At 52.3% G+C, this 21,173-nt stretch overlaps 1 protein-coding gene across 3 annotated transcripts in view; it reads right to left on the reverse strand.

The window, feature by feature from the left end:
• Positions 1-19,424, reverse strand: part of CTIF (cap binding complex dependent translation initiation factor) — a 146,847-nt gene extending 127,423 nt beyond the window's left edge. For all 3 annotated transcript variants that reach the window (XM_038123495.1, XM_038123494.1, XM_038123493.1), the window contains exon 1: positions 19,365-19,424. The gene's annotated coding sequence lies outside the window, so the exon portion shown is untranslated. The remainder of the gene's footprint in view (positions 1-19,364) is intronic.
• Positions 19,425-21,173: the final 1,749 nt, after the last annotated feature.

A 21,173-nucleotide genomic window follows, 5' to 3' on the forward strand; every position in this document is an offset into this window, starting at 1 on the left:
TGGCAGCTGGGCAGGACGTGATGGCTGCGGGGATCATGCTGGAAGACATGAACCAAGCATGTTCTCCTGCCAGATGAGCTTCCACGCTCCTGTGCATGCCCTCCTGCAATTCACCTGGCAGGCTGCAATCCTCAGGCAACTAACACCTGTTTTTTTGCCCAGCTCTTCTGGCACCCCAAGGGATGAGCCACGATGCCATGGAAGTGGCAGCCAGGGTACAAAACTCTCCGTGCAGGCAGCACTGTGCAGGCACAGAGCACAGCCCACATCCTAAATAAAAGCATCACAACCACGAGCTCATCCATACACAGTCGCTCGCACACCCGTGCTGGCTGCCACGCATCACCCCTTGTAAATAACCAAAGGGAAACCATTATCGGGACAAAATCTTTTCTTTCCAGGCACCCAGGCAATATAATAGGCACTTGGGCTGTGAAAAGCTCTGTAATCCTAAAAGACACATCCAACTCTAAGTTGAGATGTCAACCTGCTGAAGTAATCCATCCCACTGGTGGCTGCCCATGGGAAGGACTGGGTGGGAGCAGCGCGCCTCGGTCAGCAGCAGGGCAGGCATGGAGGCTGCTTAATCCCTATTAAATCACGCCCGTGGCTCACCGGCAAAAAGCATTTTTGTGCCTGTACACCAGCTTGTAGCAGCATTCAGAGAATACACCTTGGCCACCAGCCAAAACGCTGGAGCTGCCACTCCCGGATGGATTTTATGCTAGGAGAAGCCAGCTGGTCTTCTCCTCCTGGGAATCATAGGATCACAGAACGGTCTGGGTTGGAACAAACCCTTAGAGGTCATCCAGTCCAACCCCCTGCCATGGACAATAACACCTCCCACTTGATGAGGCTGCTCCAAGCCCCATCCAACCCAGCCTTGGACACACCCAGGGATGCAGGGACAGCCACAGCTGCTCTGGGCACCCTGGGCCAGGGCCTGCCCACCCTCCCAGCCAGCAATTCCTGCCCAATATCCCATCTGGGCCTGCCCTCTGGCCCTGGGAAGCCATTGCCTGGCTGCTGGCCCTGCATGCCTTGTCCCCAGTGCCTGGGCAGCTCTCCTGGAGCCCCTGCAGGCCCTGGCAGGGGCTCGCAGGTGTCCCTGGAGCCTTCTCTGGTGCAGCTGAACAGCCCCAGCTGTGCCAGGCTGGCTGCAGAGCAGAGGGGCTCAGCCCTGGCAGCATCTCCGTGGCCTCCTCTGGGCTGGCTCCAGCAGCTCCACGTCCTTGTGCTGTTGGAGCAGGGCTGGGGCAGCTCTGCAGGTGGGCTCTCACCTGAGCCCAGGGCCAGAGGGGCACAATCCCCCCTGCCCTGCTGCCCACGCTGGGGCTCAGCCCAGGGCAGGGGGTTCAGGCTGGGGCAGGTCCAGCTCTCCCCCACAGCACCCCCAGCTCCTTCTCCCAGGGCCGCTCCCTCTGCTGATCCTCAGCCTGGGTTGATCCCAGGGGTTGCTCTGACCCAGGTGCAGCACTTGGCCTTGTTAAACCTCATGGGGCTCCCATCCTTAAGGATTCTCACCTCCATCCCAACCAACTGCTTCCCTTCATCACAGCTTTCCCCTTTTTTGGAAATGAAGATCTTCTGTGCAACAAGAATAGGGACAGGAGAGCCTGGGGTACATCCCAAATTCAACATTTCGGGAAGATGAGATAGGACTGAGGAAGCAAGATGCTTTTTGCAACATCAGCTACCTTCTGCACCACTGAAAGCAAATCTTCCATGGGCTCCTGCTGCTAAAACCAAAGGAAACAATCCTTCCCAGCTTTGGGCATGCTGCTGGTTGGGATGGGGTTCCATGCAAAGAACATCGTCTAAGGCAGCTCCCACACCTTGAGAAGATCATGGAATCATGGAATGGTTTGGGTTGGAAGGGACCTTAAACCTCATCTCATTCATGTCATGGGCAGGGACACCTTCCACTGTCCCAGGTTGCTCCAAGCCCCATCCAACCTGACCTTGGAAACTGCCAGGGATCCAGGGGCAGCCACAGCTGCTCTGGGCACCCTGTGCCAGGGCCTCATCACCATCAAAGGGAATAATTTCTCCATGAAAGAGTTTCTTCCTAGATGCCCTTGCAAACCCTAACTCCACTTTTCAGGCTACAAGGATGTCATGGCATGTTCTCCCACATAATTTCCCACTGCGCTTAGGAAAGCAAATGTAATACCCAGATAGACCCAGGTTTTGCATCGGGCTCCCAGCAAGGAGCACGATGCAGCACAGGCACCACAGCACCCACCAAAGGTCTCACCTAGCCCAGGGATGCTGCTGTGTGGCAGGGATGGGCTCCCCTGTGTGAACCCACCACACTGACAGAAGTCACAGCAGCAGGAATGCCCAGCCTAGGACAGGGGGAAACCTGACCCTCCAAGCTCTGCTTTGTACAAGCAGCATGAGCCAAGCCCACTAGCTCAACCTTCCTCTCAAATCCATCCCCAGCTTTTAGCTCCTTCCAGCAGCTGACGAGGCAGCTTGAATCAATTCACCAGGAAAACGTCTGCCTTAGGGAACCAGCCCAAAAATACCAAGCACCTCCCCAGACAGGAATTTTTGGGAGCTACTGGCCAGCCACCAGCCTCCTTTTTGAGGCCTGAAGTGCATTTTTTTGCAATCACTTCCAGACTATCACTCTGTTGGGTGCTCTGCACCAGCAATGCTGCCACGGATCTCCAAAAATTCCCTTCCCAGGTGGCCCCACTCCACCTGTGGTTATTCCCCCCTAAACTGCAGCGAGTGAGGGATGACATGAAGCCAGCATTGGGGGTGGGAAGAGCAGCCCGCTGACTCCCAGGGTGTAAAGATGCTGCAAGCACTTGCACAGCTACATTTATCACCTAGGGGATCTGGCTGAGCCCTGCCAGGCAGGAGCAGGACAGGGAGGTGTTTGTTATTACAAAGTAAACAGAGAGACAGGTACTTTCATGACATGACAAGTAAATTGTTTTGAAATGAACATGAGCTTGGCAAGTGTCTGTTTACCTCCACCAGCACACAGACAGTTGGGACTGGCCCTGATCAAGACAGCTTTGGGATTTACCAACCCTGTGTTCTAATCCTTCCTGCTGTCAGTGACCCTGACACCAGTCCCTTCTGCTAACCCCAGGTCTCAGACCAGAGAATCACAGAATGCTTTGAGTGGGAAGGGATCTTCCAGTCCCACCCCCTGCCACAGGCAGGCACACATTCCACTGTCCCAGGTTGCTCCAAACCTCATCCAACCTCGCACTGGACACTTCCAGGGATGGCCCAGACACAAATTCCCTGTGCAACCTGTGCCAGGGCCTCAGCACCTACTTTTTTCCTAATATCTAATCTCAATCTACTCTCTGTCAGTTTGAAGCCATCCCTCTGTGTCCTGTCACTCCAATAGCCTCTCTCCACCCTTCCTGTAGGCTCCCTTCATGCAGTGCAAGAAAGCCTTGTTGAGTCCCAGTACTGCTGCTGGTGTACTGGGGACAAGAACCTAAAATTTGTCCCAAAATACCCTTGAGCTGCTCTTTGTGTCCAGATGTTGCATCCACCATGGACCCAGATGTGCCATGTACTTCATGTGTGACTGGTGTAACACCAGCTCCTCCATCCTGCTTCGCTGCCCTCTCTTGTAAAACACAGTGGTTTTTTCTCTCATGGTACACTAAATTTCCACAGCTCTCCATTATAGTGCAAAACAACTTAAGACATTTCATTTGGGATTGAAATGGGACTTGACATTATTTTGTTTCCTGTTTCAACAAAATATCTGTTCTCATTGAACCCAACTAAAAATACTCTTATCCCCCACAACTAACCTTGGCACCATGATTTCTCTACAGGCTAATTGAGAGAAAAAGCTAGAGTTAGCAATAATTACTTGTTAAGGACAATTCACAGTAAGGATAACTTGGGGCACCCACCCAAAGGATGCAGCAGAGCAATGGGATTATGGGGGGAGGGCTGTAGGTGCAGCACAGCGGAGCAGCATCTGCAGCTTCAGCAGAAACATCACAGCAGGATCCCTGCTATTCATGTACCTTTGACTTCAGAGATTAAATAAAGAGCTCAAACTATACTGCTTTGCAGGAAAAAAATGGAAAAAAAAAAGGAAAGAAAAGAGGTAAGAGAGAATTTGATTAATCAAGAGACTGCTTAGGGATATAGACCCAGATGGTGTCTCACATCAAAGGCCCTTGAAGGTAGAGCCCCACCATTCCCAGCTCTTGGGGGCCAGCACAGGGTAGGGATGTCCGTGTGAGGGGTCTTTAAGACCAAACAAGTCAGCAGCAGAATTTAACATGGGACTGGAAAAGGCACTTCTGCAATAAATTATACAGTATGAAAGAACATAAACCTCATTCCTAGCGCTGAGGTAGTGCAGGACTTGGAGGCTTCAGAGGAAGATGCCAAGAATGCCAAGATAAACACACAATTCTGGGGTTTGGGGCAGGTTCTTCCCACTCCTTCTAGAGCTTTCATAGAATCATGGAATGGTTTGGGTTGGATGGGATTTTAAAAGCCATCCAGTGCCACTCCTGCCAAGGGCAGGGACACTTTCCACTATCCCAGGTTGCTCCAAGCCCCACGCAACCTGGCCTTGGACACTTCCAGGGATCCAGGGACAGCCACAGCTGCTCTGGGAAACTTTGTGCCAGCGCTTCCTGAGGACCCTGGTCCCTGGGAACACCCTGCTGCTGATGAGCATTCCCACATGTTCATGATGTCCAATGGCCTTCCAGCACCAGGAACCAGAGGTGACACCTGGCACTCAAGCCACTCATGTCCCCTCCACTAGTGTGGGACAAGGGTCACGTTTCTCCTCTGTCACAGTCTCCAGAGGAACAAAATTCACCCTTGAAGAAGCAAAAGTCTGAACCTATCACATATTAACAATAATAATTTTTAAAATTACTTGTTTGCCAGCACCCCAGATTTGGCTTGATGAATTTTAAATAGTTTTGGTCAAGTGACTGCAGCCAAACTACTGGGAAGGAAACACTGAAAAAATGGTTTCACTTTTTTTTAGAGCTTTGCATTTTTTAACAAAGGATTTTTTGTTTTATTTTGTGGTGATGTACACTGAATTTCCACAACTCTCCATTATAGAGCAAAATAATTTAAACCACATTTCATTTTGGGTTGAAATGGGACTTGACATTATTTTGTTTCCTGCTTCAACAAAATAAAAATATCTATTCCCACTGAACACAGCCCCAAACACTCTTATTCTCCACAACTATCCTTAGCACTACGATTTTTCTACAGGCTAATTAAGGAAAAAAAAATCTGGTTTTATGGCCTGGTGTTGAAGAGTATTACTGAGGATAACTTGGGGCACCCACCCAAAGGATGCAGCAGCGCTTCAGGAAAGAAGATTTGCAATTTAAAGTGTTACTGCAATTCACCCGAAAGTTAGAAACCTCAGGAAAGTTCGCACATATCCTTTTTTCTAAAGAGGTAAATAAGGATAAACGGGAACCCACACTCCCCCAAAAGGAAGGGGCACTGGTAGAGCCCCAGTTCTGCTGGCAAGGTGGAACACCAGGCACAAGCCCAGTGCAAGCCCTTTCAGGCTTTCACCTCCCAGCAATGCCTCTGCTTTGGCTTGTTCCCAGCTCCTCCACGGGCTGCTCTGCCGCAGGAGAAAATATTTACTCTCCAGAGACTATCAGGCACTGCACAAGATAACACCCAGGGCTGCAGAAACCCCAACAGATAAAGCCTCGTGTGATGCCCCGCTCCATCCCCTCCCGCTGCCTTTCAGGTCCAACTGGATCTCGTGCAGGGCGAGGGGACAAAAAACCCCCAAACAAAACAGGTTTTCAGGGCAGTGCTGCTGACTCGTTGTTTTCCAAGCCCTCTGCCTCCTCTGCCCCTGCGGTGCTGCTAACCTCTGCTGATCCCATCAGGTGGTTTAACCAGGAAGCTTAGCAGTAAGCCCTGCTCCTGCGAGGAGGCACCACGTTACGTGGGTTATTCTCTGCCCAACCGTGGAGCTCCTAGCTCCAAAATCTCAGCTACAGCTTACAGGAAGAAAATCGAGTGCCTGAATGGAAGAAATTCATCCCAGGTTGCAATGTTTTGTTGTTGGGCTTAGATTTTTTTTTTCTGTCCTAGGCTTGTTCTTTTCATGTTGAAGTACATGTTAAACCTTGTTAACATGCTGTAAATCCCTGTCTTGCTGGAAAAAATAAGAATTTGGCACCTCTAAAAGGCACCTGGCCTATACCTGTAGCCAAATACACATATTATAAACAGGAAAAGAGGCAGGCAGAGAAGGAAGAAACCACAGTGGGGAGGGCAAAAGGAAGAAAAAATGGGATAGAGAATGAAAAAATCATGATAAGCATCAAACAACAACAACAACAACAACAACAACAAAAACAAACAAACAAAAAAAGGGATCAGGAAGAACAACACAAATGAGATGGGGCATAAGGGACATAAAAATGGGACAGGCAACATAAAAGAAGGGATAGAAAAGAAGAAAAAATGGGATAGGCAACAAAAAATGGAATAGGTAACAAATAGAATGGGATGGGTAACTAAAGAAAAAAAGGGACAGGTAACAACTCTGCATCTAAGAGCTGGGCAGAAAGTGTCACTGCACAGTCTTCACCTGCTAGGTTTGGATGCCAGAGGATTTCTGCAGTAAGAGGATGCATTGTACAATCAGGGCAGGGGGAACAGGAGGGAGCTGTGATGAAGAGCATGGCTGCAAAGAATTCCCTGCCAGGGGCTGCCTGGAAAGTCTGGCAGGCTGGGACCACCAAACCCAGCAGGATGGCCACTGGAGCAGGAAAAGCAGTTCACAAGTATTACACTCTCCCTGGCTACAACCCTTATTCTCAGGCTTCACCTAGCCAGAGTGAATGAATATTACTATTAGGAGACAGACAATAAATCAAAGAACAGCTTGGAAAAACCCGTGAAGCCTCCTGAGAGCCAAGGAAACCTGCACTATCTAGGGAAGAGCGAGATTACAATAATTAGGTCAGTTGGCGATAAGCCTCCCCAGCACACACAGGCACACACGCGCTGCCGCTCGGCCCGGGAATGCTGATACCCCTCCAGGAGCTGAGAATCCCAGCAGCAGAATGCCAGGGGCACGGGAAACACCAGCAGCAGAAAGCCTCCTCCAGCAGCAAACAGCTGCAGCTGCTCAGCTCCAGGTCGGGGGACCGGTAGGTGAAGCTTGGGAAACTCTGATGGGATACTGGAAAATTCCTTTGCTTTGAGCTGTGGTTCAGCAGCCAGCAAGTAACTTGAGTGTGAGATCTGGGTGTGCAGCTTGGAAACAGCAGCAGGACTCAGCTGGAGGAGGCCCTGAGCAGGTTTGATGTAGAAGCTCGCTCTGCACTGAGCAGAGGGCTGGACCAGAGGAGCTTACTTCAGTCCAGAAGAACTCCAGGATCTTACCTATGGAGATCTTCCCTGAGCCCAGACTTCCAGGACAAAGCAAGAAAGACATACTTTAAGCTTAATGAAAACCAGAAGAAACTTCATAACACAGCAAGGGGTCAGGCTGACCTTTAGAAGAGGAAACAGGCTGACATGAAATTCAAGTACATGGCAATCCCATTGAGCAAAGCTGTCTGCTCTGGGAGGCAGAGGATGGTCCCATGGAGAGATTGCTGAACAGGGAATGCATGCACTTTTCTCTGGAGAAAGGGAGACAGAAGCTTTTTATTTCTCATCTCCTCCTTCCTGGATGGTTTGCCATCAGCTCTGCCCATGCTGGTGGCCTTGGGCTCAAGGACTTGAAAGAGCCACAGCTGCAGGCCCAGAGTGTGGGCTGGACTGAGATCACATCCAGATGTTTGACCCCAGATCAAGCAAACAGGAAGGGCAGACCAAAGAGGAGGACGTGCTCACTGCTCCAACCTGCTCTTGGCTCTTCCTCCCCACCCGTGCCTTCATCTGCCTGTCTCTGATTTGGCCATCTATTACTGGGGCCCAACCTCCAGCTCAGAGCACAGTCACCTATGCTTGGACTTTCCAGTCTCCCTCCTTGCACTGATTTGAGTCAAACCACCACCTTCCAAAAGACATTTTCTTTTCTTAACAGAGGAGGCAGACACTCCCTCACTGGAGCCTCCACATTGTTTTCTAGGCTGCTTCTTTCTGAACACCTCATGGATACTCTCACCTGCACCTACAATCCACAAACGATTCTCAGAACAACCCAAACAACAACAAACAGCACGGGATGGTTTTGTGAAGCCTCCTGCCTGCAGTCCACACAGCTGTGTTGATACCAGCAAGCTTTTCCTGTTAGCTGTAGAAAACCGAAGCTCTGCCCTGCTCAGGTGAGAGCCCACCTGCAGAGCACCTGGCGTCCTTAACAGCACAAGGACGTGGAGCTGCTGGAGCCAGCCCAGAGGAGGCCACGGAGATGCTGCCAGGGCTGAGCCCCTCTGCTCTGCAGCCAGCCTGGCACAGCTGGGGCTGTTCAGCTGCACCAGAGAAGGCTCCAGGGACACCTGCGAGCCCCTGCCAGGGCCTGCAGGGGCTCCAGGAGAGCTGCCCAGGCACTGGGGACAAGGCATGCAGGGCCAGCAGCCAGGCAATGGCTTCCCAGGGCCAGAGGGCAGGCCCAGATGGGATATTGGGCAGGAATTGCTGGCTGGGAGGGTGGGCAGGCCCTGGCCCAGGGTGCCCAGAGCAGCTGTGGCTGCCCCTGCATCCCTGGCAGTGTCCAGGGCCAGGCTGGATGGGGCTTGGAGCAGCCTGGGAAGGTGTCCCTGCACACAGCAGGGGATCAAACTCGGTGATATTAAGGTGCTTCCCACCTAAACCATTCCAGGGCTGTATGAGTCTCTGATTCATTAAGTACTTCAGGATGTAATTACTCCACTGACTGATCCAAGTTAAACCCAACCTTCACACAAGAATAGCCTCCGACAGAGTCAACTGTTTTCTGTGTGCTTCATGCAACCATGAAGTCCCTACACTCACTATAGTTCACTAGCCAAAAACCAGCAGCCCCCATTAAATACACAGAAATAATCTTCCATATTTCTAGGTCATGCAGGAGATGTCTTGCACAATGTTCACCTTCAGCCTCCAAACTCCCCTCATTAACATCCTGACCATTGGTGACCATTGGCTCTCATTGGGTTATGTGCTCTGACCTCCCTTCCAGCACATTAAAAAAGTCACTATAGCTCCCTCTGTACTTTTAATCAAAGCTCACCTCTTTTTTTGTTAAAATAACTGGCTAATCAAACCCATTGCTTCCAAGATGACATTCCTCCTAATGCTTTAATCAACAGACAGAGATGTTCAGAAGGCAGCTAGCTAATATAGCCTAAGACAGAGCACAGGATGCTGTGAGGACAGGTTCACGATGTGGCTGGACTTCTTAAAACAGGAGAAAAAATATGAACACAAGCAAGTCTAAACCCAAGAGAGGTTACTGGAGTACTTCTAGATGATGATCAACTTTGTCCTTCCCAGCACTACCCTCACCACCACACAAATATTCATTTCTGATGCCAGACTTCCTTGTGTTATAAAGCAAAGCAGTAAGCGATACATGCTGGAATTCCCTCAGCAGATCAAAATTGCTGTTAAGGTTTGAGTATCTGATTTGGGAGCAGAGTGGTAACATTCTAGGGGGCTTGGGGGTTTCATCTCCTTTTTTTATTTGCCCTTTTTGCCTTTAGAAAGAAGCAGAGCTATGCTGGCTTCCAGGGTAGAAGAATAATTAACCCAAAACCAATGCACTTGTTTTTTATACAGAACATGGGACACCAAATGCCTGGTATCACTTAGAGTGATTTATTGGCTTCCTTGCTGAGCAGCAGTGTCTGAAAGGCCTGTGGAGAGCAGAGCAGGCAGTGTGTCCTCCCTGGTATTTAGCAGCCGTTTCAGCCCTGCCATGAAAGGCAAGCTGGCAGCAGTCCTGCACGGAGCCCGTGTCACCACGCATCCATCACCCACCCCTACCCCACCCACCATCACCCAGGCGAGCAGGACATCCTCCAGCAGTGCCAGCAGCACAACCCGAGCCACCGTCTCTCCTGGGAGAGCCCATGACATCACACTCCATCATTTTTTTACAGTATGACCAGGCCAGCCCTCGAAATTCCACTTGGCTGACCCTTCCTCCACAGATGCCCGTACGGACAAGGAGCAGACAGGAGACCTGGAGCTGCCACAGGTCTGGCAGCACAGCCTGCTCGCTGCTTCACTCTGCTCCTGGCACAGGGAAAGATCCTGCTGAGGGCTCATCCTTCCCCACTGTGCCCTTCCCTGCCGGAACGTGCGGCAAGGAGGTGGGAACGTTCCTGCTGAATGAAGCGAGTGTAACTGGAGGTGCTCAAGGAAAAGCTCGGCAAAGCCAGCAAGGGATGACGGTGCAAATCAGAGTGGGGGGAAAGGCTGAGTCACTTCCTCCCCCACAGCCCTAAATAGAGAAGAGCGTAAGGAAAATCATTCTCTGAGCTGACAAAAAAGGAAGAGAATCCCCGGTGTAAAAAAAAAAAAAAAAAAAAAAAAAAAAAAAGTTTTAAAAAAACAAAAATCAAAGTGCACATAGTGACAGCAGAAGGGAAAGGGACAAAAGAGGCAGCCTCCTGCTGCAGCTGTAATGGGAACAAGAGCAGAGAGGGGCAGAACACCATCCCTGGTTCCTCTGGGAACTGGAAGCTCACTAATCACTTGTAACAGCAGCTCCAGCTCCAAGGCAAGTTCACGGACCATGGCTGATGCTGAAAAGCCACTGCACTGCTGCCTCATCTTCTCCAGGTGATGTTGCCAGTCATGACCTCAGTCCTGATGGGAAACTGTGTTGAGCCTGTCAAGTGTCCGAGCAAGGTTTTGGGGATAGAATTTATCCACACCTCAGCCTGCAAGGACTCTGTGACCTTGTAGATGACAACACATGCAACATCAGTATCAGGAGCAATCATAGTATAATACCTGATGGAGGTATTAGAGGAGAGGAGAGGAGAGGAGAGGAGAGGAGAGGAGAGGAGAGGAGAGGAGAGGAGAGGAGAGACAAGATGAGAGTTTGGGTAGGGAGGGACCTTAAAAAGTTACCTAGCATCATCCCAACACGCCCTCCCTGGCAGCATCCCTACAGCCAGCTCCTCCTTTGCCATGTTCAAAATTATCTGGGTTATTTCCTTAAATGAATTGTAGTGAATTACTAAGGTAATTTACTTAAGAATTAACCAACCTGCTTGCACCCAGACAGATATTATTTAGGCTTATGACTGATGCTGCCTCTCCCTGTAGAAAAGAAAGATTTTACATCTCCCCTTTCTACCCACTTTCTTACAGTCTGTAAGTTCTTATCTCCAAAACGTGCCCTCCTCTGTCAAATTTGGCTGATATTAGTCCCTGGGTTAGAAAAGGTTCTGGAGGAATAGCGAGTGACAGTCAGTCTGAGTGTATAAGCCTCATTTCTGCTCATTGGAAAAAAAAAAAAAAAAGCAAGCATAAAAACAGGGGAGAAGCTTTAAAGTGACTGCAGTTGATAAATGAATCTTTCACCCTATGTGACAAAAATATATCTATCCAAAAAAAAAAAAAAAAAAGTGAAGCAAGTGCTTTTTCTCAGAATCAATTTTGAGAATAACAATGTGTGCTCTGCAGATGCTCCAAAAGGCAGGACTGGGGGAGGACCAGTGCCCTGAGGTGAATCTTGGCACTGAAAGCATCCTGGCAGGGAGGGATGCTGCGGCTCTGCTGACACTCCACGGGGCTGTGATGTCCTGCCCATGACTGATGCTGCTTTGAGCAGCTGCAAAGGCAGGAAAACACTCATCTGCCAGGCACAGGGATGGACAGAGCAGGGATGCAGGGAGAGATGGAAAACCCAGCATCCACCGTAAGAGCTTTCCAGAAGAGTGTGTTTCATTGCAGAGCTGCTGTCAGGGTATGAGAAACTGCTGATCTCAAAAGAAAAGGGAAAAGCTGGGAGAGAAAACTGTCCACCACCTCAGCACAGCCTTCATCCACACCTGTGGCCTCCTCTTTCTGCAGAGGCCTCTGCAGACATCACAGCCGGGACCCTGAAAACCTCACCTGGTTCACCTGCTCACTCGCAAGGATGAAATGTGCACATGGCAAGAAAAATACAGAAATAATTTCCCAAAGCACACCCCGAGCCTTCATGTCCTCCTGTAAAACCTCCTGCTGCAAAAATTACTGCTGCAAGTTTCGCGATCACCAGCCCTGCTTCCTGAGCCAAAGGAAAATAAAATCAAAGACACCTCCAAAGTGATCGTCTGGCTGGGAAGAGACATTCCCTGGATCAACGATATGCCCTGATTTAAGGAAATATAATTCCCGCGGGTTCAGGCATACACTCCTCTCTCCTCTCACTGTGCAAAGCAAACACCTCCTTAAACACAAAACATTGTTATTAACCTCCAGCTGACAATCACAGCACAACCACAACCTTTCCTGCTTCCTTTTCTTCTCTTGCTGAGACACACAACATGGTATTTTTGATGACATGTTATTAAAATGCTTCCTGGCTTCACTGCAGTTGGACATGGCGCCCAGGAGTCCTCTAGCCCCAGGGGATTTGCTGCTGGATGGGTAATACAGGGAAATGCAGCACCCAAAAGCAAACCAGCATTTAGCCTGGAGATAAGGAGGCTCAGAAGGGACATTCTCACTCTCTACAATTCCCTGACAGGAGGGTGCAGCCAAGTGGGGGTCAGACACTTCTTCCAGGTAACAGTTGACATGATGAGAGGAAACGGGCTCAAGCTGTACCAGGGGAAGTTGAGATTGGGAAATCTCAAAACTGGAAAAAAAGTTCTCCACTGAAAGAGTGGGCAGGCACTGCCACAGGCTGCTCAGGGCAGTGGTGGAGTCCCTCTTCCTGGAAAGGAAGCATGTTCAAAAAGCATGTGGATGTGGCACTTGAGGACACGGTTTAGTAGGGAACATGGTGGTGGTACTGGATTGATGATTGGATTTGTTGCTCTCAGAAGTATCTTCCAACCTTAATGATTCTGATTCCATCATTTTCAGACTACTGCTTTGGGCTGGCTGGCTGGACCTAGACTACACCATACACCTGCTAGTGACTGGAACACACACTTCTATGCAGGATGAAAAAATCCTTTAAAATTTACTCCAGATTAACTCCAGCAAAATCCCTGACTAACAAACACCAAGCAGTGTTTCTGCAGACACTACCATCCTTGAAGGCCACCTGCAGAAGCTGGTGACATCCCCATGGACCACACAGGAGGAGCAGCTCACAGCCACAGCCACAGCCACAGGTGAGCCCAGCTTCTGCAAAGCTGCCCCAGCCCCAGGCTCACCCAAGGCTGCTCCACCCAAAACCAGCTCCATGTCGCTCACAAAGCTTTGGCTTCACAAGAGAGGTGCTCAAAGCTGGGGACAGCCAAGTCCCCTGAAACATCTGCAGTGCATTTCTGCTGTAGCTCAAAAGCACTGTGGTAGCATAGATAGATTTGTGAGATTTAATCAAATTATGTGAAAAATTCAGGGTCACAGCAGCTTATTTCATAGAAACACAATCACAGAATGGTTTGGGTTGGAAGGAATCTTAAAGACCATCTGTTTTTACCCCCTGCCATGGGAAGGTATACCTTCCACTAGCCCAGGCTGCTCCAAGCCCTGTCCAGCCTGGCCTGGGACACTGCCAGGGATGCAGGGACAGCCACAGCTTCCCTGGGCAGCCTGTGCCAGGGCCTCAGCACCCTCCCTGAGATGAGTTTTCTCCTAACATCCAATCCAAATCTACCATCTTTCAGCTTAAACCCATTCCCCCCTGCCCTATCACTGCTTGACCTGGCAGCAGACCATCTCAACACTAATCTGGAGGCTCATGGGGTGTGATCCCCAATGTATGGTATGGCACAGCTCATGTCAGGGACTTTGGCTGCTGCAGTGTGACACCCTCCTGTGCCACAGCCTCCCAAGACACCCCTCCCATGCCAACCCAACTACTCGTGTCCCAAGCCAGCAGCCACCCAACACCACTGGCAACAGCTTGGTTGTGAGCACCAGCTTCTCACAAGGTCCTGGTGAATGCCAGCCAAACAACACACCTCCTCCACGATTTCCAGAGTTCAAAAGCATTTTTCAGAACTAACTATGAACCCTGCTAATTGCTCCCTGTTGCAGGTGCCTGGGCAAGCGAGCTGGTGGCAGCTGTGTGTCTCCCAGTAGCTTCTGCTCTGGTGCAGGGCAGGCTCCAGCAGTGGTGAAGCCTCTCCAGGGTGGAACAGTCTGTACAAACCAGTCCCAGAGAGCTGAGCCTGCTTCCAAAGGAGGGAGAAGCTGGTTGTCTTTTTTTTTTTTTTTTTTGTGTGTGTGTGGTTTTTGTTTGGGTTTTTTTTGATTTTTTTTTCTTTTTTTTTTTTGTTGGTTTTTTGTTTTGTTTTTGTATTAAGGCCAATTGCAGTGGGTTGACCCTGGCTGGAATCCAGGCAATCACCAGTGCAGATCTCTCACTCCCCTCCACAGCTGGACAGGGGAGAGAAAATAGAGCAAAAGGGTCATGAGTTTAGATAAGGACTGTGAGAGATCCCTCACCAAATACCATCGTGGGCAAAACAGACTTGAATTTGCAATATTAATTGAATCTATTAACAACACAATAAAAGCAGGATGATGACAAGTAAAATAAATCTTAAAAACACCTTACCTTCACCCCTCCCTCCTTCCCAGCTCTACCTCCTCCCTCAGTGGTGCAGGGAGACAGGAATGAGGGTTATGACCAGTTCAGAACAAGATGTTCCTGCCACTGCTCAGGGAGAGAAGTCAGAGGGAGAGAAGACAGAGTCCTTTCCCTGCTCCAGTGTGGGGTCCCTCCCACAGGAGACAGTTTTGCATGAACTTCTCCAGTGTGAGTCCATCCCATGGGCATCAATTCTCCATGAACTGCTGCAACATGGATCACTCTTCCATGGGGTGCAGACCCTCAAGGACAGGCTGCTCCAGCATGGGTCCCCCCCCCTGGGGTCACAAGTCCCATCAGGACACCTGCCCTAGCATGAGCTCCTGTTTCCACAGATCACCATATCCCTGCCAGGACCCTGTTCCAGCATGGGCTTCCCATGGGATCACTGCCTCTCTCAGGCATCCCCCTGCTCTGGCATGGGCTCCTCCAGGAGCTGCAGGTGCATCTCTGCATCCCCACGGCCTCCACGGGCTGCAGGGGAATCCCACCTCTGGTGCCTGGAGCAGCTCCTGCCCCTCCTCCTGGCCTGAGCTCCTGGTGTCTGCAGAGTTGCTCCTCTCACATGTCCTCACCCCACTCTTCTCTGGCCACAATTACAACTGCCGGTGACTGGCAACCATTTTATTTTCTTCTTAAATCTGTTATCCCAGAGATGTCACAATCATTCCTGATGGGCTTGTCCTTGGGGTCTGTCCTAGAGCTGGCTGGTGTTGGCTCTGCGGGACATGGGGGAAGCTCCTGGCAACTCCTCACAGAAGCCACCCTGGTAGCCCCCTCGATTACTCAAACCTGGCCACGCAAGCCCAACAGACCCATTCAAACCACAGCTGAGAAATATGAAGCTGGCGGGCAGCAGCCACGTGCATCCTCAGGTCACCCAGGCACGATGTGGCACCAGGAGATGGGGGACACCACAGAGCCACCCAACCCCGCTCTCCATCCCAGGGACAGCCCCACCACATCCATGTTACCCCACCCATATCCCTTCCCATCCCGGTGGAAATGCAGATGTTTTCCACCACCACCCCACCCCCTGCACGGATGCAGCCTTGCCGGGGAAGGAGATGAAGCTGAGCCAGCTGCCACAGAGGAGACGCCCTCGATAAGTGTCTGCACGTTATGAAATACACCTGCAGCAGGTCCCTGGCTGACAGGTGTGGCAGGACTGGTCCTGCAGAGATAGCAGAGGCAGACGTTTGGTTCTGTCACCACAGGTTCTCCCACCACCTCAGAAACCAAGTTCTTCTTCTTCTGGACCACAACTGCTACATGCCTGGGGGACAGGGAGGCCGAGGGTTGTCTGTGCAGGACAGGAGACTGGAGTCTTTCTGGAGTGAGCACAAGACTACTCCCAGCCATCCTGGGGTGCCTAAAATCTCAGTGGCCCATAGACTGCCTGAGAGGACTCTCCAAGACATACCTCAAAGCAGCAAAGTCTCAAATCTATTAATTTTCCATCGTAAGTTTTCTGCAGTCCATCCATGATAGAGACACCACCTCCCATTCCTGGCCACTGTTGAGGCATCTCTACATTTCAGAATGACAATGACAATGCAAAATCCAGCAAGCCAGGACTGACCACGGCACAGCTCAAGGCAGACGTGAAAGAAACAAAACCTCTCATTTCAGCAGGGAAGCTTAAATGCACAGAAGTTTTAAGGACATCCAATGTCACTCCCATTTCAGTCTGAAATGAGGAGGAAACACACTTCTCTCAGGATCACCAGAGCAAGGCATCTACGTTTTAAGTGAAAAAAAAAAAAATAAAAAAAAATATATATATGAATATGAATATATATATATGCAAACATGTATATAAATAAACAAAAATAAAATAGCCAGGGTCTCAAACAAACAGAAGATGATTGGTCAGCTACAGCAGCCCTTCATTTCAGAGGACACAGTAATCTGCTAATTATCCTCAAGTGGCAGAACTGCCCCTTCTCCGAGGAGTTTCACAACATCCCAAGGCATTTATGGAGATTACTCAACCAGAAGCCTCAACACTTCCAGTCTTCTGTTGTCCTTTCCCCAACCTGATCATAGCCCAAACAGCAGCAAACTGTTAGCTCTGAAACTTAACAATGGTGTAACATAAATGCTTTAACACTTCTGCCAAACCAAAGAAGAGTGAAACCATTGGTGATGTTTAAGTACTCCATCAGAACGGAAAGGAAGGATGTTACATGTGTCCCAAACAGCTTCTGAAAAAGCTGCCCCCAGCTTCCACAGAAAACACAGGGTCTTGCTACACTTCTAGCTACAGCTCCTCAAAAATACACAGCACTGCGAAGACTCAACTGAACAGCAAGAATATGAAATTAAATTAGGTCCAGAAGGGTTTTCTTGCTGCTTTGCAGACACCTGTGGGCAAAATCTCAGTGACAACTACCATAATTTCATACCCTCCCTGAAAAACCAAGCAGGAGCAAGGATGGATGGATGCAAGGAGAAACAGAAGAGAGAGACATAAATTGGGAAAGGAGAGTCAACATAGCAAAATTTGTCCTCATCAGGAGATCACAGCAGAATGAACTCACCCATGAAGTTCACCCCAACATGAGGTACTCCAGAGAGCAAAAAGAGTATAGTTATCCTCATTCAAAATCAAGTGCTGGAGAAGAGACTTGTGGAGATAAAGCCCAGCATCCCACCATCTTCCCTTCCACAGACCGGATGCAGGGCTAACATCCATCAAGTATGTTTCCATGCTTTGCATTCCATTTTTCATGGCTCTCAGGAACCCCCCATAGACCATTCCCATGCCATTCGTGGATCAGGCTGTGACTCAGCTATGGGAACAAACGTGCCAAACCCAGCCAAGCCCCTCAGGTACCTCAGCCCCCTCCCAAACTGCATCACAAAGGCAGAGCTGGAGTCCAGTTCATCTCCACAAATTCTCTCCAGTCTTCCATCCAGCTAGGTGCTGGGCTTCACCTCCCAGACCACCTGAGGCAAGTTGCTTCCCTGCATCACCTTCACCTGCAGCAGCATCCAGCTGCTGCTCCTCTGCTTTAAAAGCAACCTGAGATCTTATAAATGATAAAAAAAATAAAAAAAAATGCACAGCCTGAGCTTCCCAAAACAGCCACTGCTCGCCTGTGCCAAAGATAACACACTCAGTGCAGGGCAACCACAGCCTACAAATCTTACCCAAGGCTTGAGGGGATAAAATGCAGCACAAGGTTTTGCTCTTGAACCTTGGGTTCAGCAATGGCAGAGCAAAGCCTTTATGATCCTCACAGGGAAAAACAATACTGGTGGACACAACAGAATGGCTTTTTCCACTCACTGGAGACAAGGTGTGAATATCTGCTAGTCAAGGTCACATAAATCATAAAGCAGAGTGGGAGGTTTCCTTCTCCATCCTGTGTGGCACCTCCCTGCCACAATGTGGATGCTCGGATGATGGTCCACCATCAAAAAGCCTTCCCAGGTTTTTTAGAGAAGGGACTATTAAACGATCTGGTCTTATTTGACATCTTTGCACTGAAAAAAACAACCTGGAAGCTCAGTCTGTCTTCTGCTTCCTCCCATCTCTTCAATTTCTGTTAATGAGGCTGTGATTTCAAGCTTCATCCCATAACTGCCTGAGTGGTGGAGAAAGAGCAGGGCGGATTACTGGAGAAGGAATGAACGCGGCACCCATGGGCAGGTGGAAATGGCCCATTTGAGGGAAGCACCCAGGTTCTGGGGCACTGAGAAACAGCACCTGCCCCTTTCCAATCTAATGGCATTGCTGCTTCGTCCACTGTGGGATCCCACTGGTGGGAATCTCACCCTTTCCAGAGAAGCCTGACCCAGGGAATGGCCGCAGGAGGTGAACCTTGATCTCGTTCGTTCTATGGAAAAACCACTCCAAGGACTGAGTTTTGAGGCACAGGGAGGCCAGTGACACCCAACAACTGCACCTCCAGCCTTCAGCATTTCTGGGGGCAGCTGCGGCAAAAAAACATCCCACGACTGCCGGCTGCTCCGCTGCCACGGCATCTGTTGTCCCCTACTGTCACCCACCACGGCCCCCGAGACCACGTGCAGCCAGAGTGACTCTGCAGGAAAACGATAACCGTAAAACGACAACAAAACCGGCTCCCCGGCGAGCCCTCGCTCGCTACACCCGGACCCAGCCCGGGGGCCGCCTCTCCCGCGGGGTGGGCGCTGCTCGCAGCCGGGACCATCCCACGGGAGCCGCGGCCCCGCGGGGATGCTCGGCGGGCACCTTTGTGCGGCGGTGCTGCCGTGCGGGCTCCGCCAACACGGGGACGGCGACGGCCGCGGCTCCTGCGGCGGGGACCCGATGGGCTCCCGGTGCTCCTGCCCACGGGGGGCTCGCCCGGGGCAGGGCCGGGGGGGCAGCCCTGCCCTTCTCCGGCCGAACGGAGCGGCCGGGAAGCTTCCAGAGGCCGGGAGCACAGCCGCAGCCAGCCCCGGAGCTCTCCGCGGGGAGCGCCGCATCCCGGGCGGGCCCCACGGCCACGCACGGGCTGTCACCGAGCGGGGGGGACCCCGCCGGGGCGAGGCCGCCGCGACACCGCCAGCACCGAGACCTGCCCAGAAACCGGCTCCATCCGCGGCACGACCCGCACCCCCCCGCGCGGTTCGCGTCTTTCCAAGGGAGACAAAAGCCGGGATGCGCTCCCCCCGCTGCCCCCCTTCGCTCCCCCCCGGCCGGTGCTGTGTCACGTCCCCCCCGGGCCGCGCTTACCGTGCGGGGCCGGGCGCGGTCAGTGCCCCGCTGAGGGGGTCATGGGCGCGGCGCGGGGCGCGGGGGGCGCGGGGGGCTCCGGGGGCGCCGCCCGGGAGGACGCTCCGGCTCCGGCTCCGGCTCGGCAGAGGGACGGGCCGGGGCGGCGGGCAGTGACGCGCCGCGCTCCGCCCGCGGCCCGCGCCGGCCCTGACGGGAGATGTAGTCCGGGGCTGCGGCCTGCCCGCCGCGGGGGGGATCGGACAGGGACAGCCCCAGTGCCGCACCCCCGCGCCTCTGACAGGAACCTCCCGGACCCCGCAACCTCGGGATCCGGCAGGGACCCTCCCACCCCCGGGATCTGACAGGGACCTCCTGCCTCTCGCACCGCCGGGGCTCCCAGGGAGGCTCCCCCATCCCGCAGCCCGGGCTCTGACGGGGACAGCCCGGACCCCGCAATCGCGGGAAGTGACAGGGATCCGGGAGTCCCGCACCCCAGGGATCTGACAGGGACTCCTCCGATCCGGCACTCCGGATTCCGACGGGGACCCCCCGCACCCGGCGCGGATCTGATACGGATCTGCTGGTCCCGCACCCCGGGCCCTCACAGAGATGCCCGCATCCACCCCTGCGGCGGCCTGACAGGGACCTCCGGATCCCACAATCCCGGGATGTGACCAGGGACACCCGGGTCCTGCACGCCGGGGATCTGGCAGGGACCCCCCAGATGCCCAAACCCTGGGACCCTCATCCACCGAGTCCCAAACCCGCCGGGGCTGGTGAGAGACCACCCGGGCCCCGAGCAGCCTTTGGGGTGGTGTTAACCCACCCAACACAGCGCCAGGGGCAAACACTGACTCGCATGTCCTCACCTGCATCCATCGGGATTCAGTTCAGAGCTGCAATCGTCTTCTCAAGACAAAGCAGCATCCAGCTCTGCTTCAAGGAGTGGGGGGTTAAACTGGGCTGAAGAGAAGAAGACTGCAAGTGTTTCACAGAATCACAGAATGCTTTGGCTGGGAAGGACCTTAAGCTCATTCAGTCCCACCCCCTGTCATGGGCAGGGACACCTTCCACTGTCCCAGGTTGCTCCAAGCCCCATCCAACCTGGCCCGGGACACTTCCAGACATCCAGGGGCAGCCACAGCTGCTCTGGGCACCCTGGGCCAGGGCCTGCCCACCCTCCCAGCCAGCAATTCCTGCCCAATATCCCAGCTGGGCCTGCCCTCTGGCCCTGGGAAGCCATTGCCTGGCTGCTGGCCCTGCATGCCTTGTCCCCAGTGCCTGGGCAGCTCTCCTGGAGCCCCTGCAGGCCCTGGCAGGGGCTCGCAGGTGTCCCTGGAGCCTTCTCTGGTGCAGCTGAACAGCCCCAGCTGTGCCAGCCTGGCTGCAGAGCAGAGGGGCTCAGCCCTGGCAGCATCTCCGTGGCCTCCTCTGGGCTGGCTCCAGCAGCTCCACGTCCTTGTGCTGTTGGAGCAGGGCTGGGGCAGCTCTGCAGGTGGGCTCTCACCCGAGCCCAGGGCCAGAGGGGCACAATCCCCCCTGCCCTGCTGCCCACACTGGGGGCTCAGCCCAGGGCAGGGGGGTTCAGGCTGGGGCAGCTCCAGCTCTCACCCCCAGCACCTTCTCCCTTCTCCCAGAGCTGCTCTCAGCCCATTCTCCAGCCAGTCTGTGTTTGTGCCTGGGATTACTCAAACCCACATGTAGGACCTTGTGTTTGGCCATGTTGGATTTCATGAGGTTTGCATGGGCCCGGTTCTCAAGCTTGTCAAGGTCCCTGTGCATGCAGATAAACCTAGGGTTTCTATATAAACACACAAAATTTTGAGA

This window comes from Motacilla alba, chromosome Z, assembly GCF_015832195.1.
Source record: "Motacilla alba alba isolate MOTALB_02 chromosome Z, Motacilla_alba_V1.0_pri, whole genome shotgun sequence".
Taxonomy (NCBI): domain Eukaryota; kingdom Metazoa; phylum Chordata; class Aves; order Passeriformes; family Motacillidae; genus Motacilla; species Motacilla alba.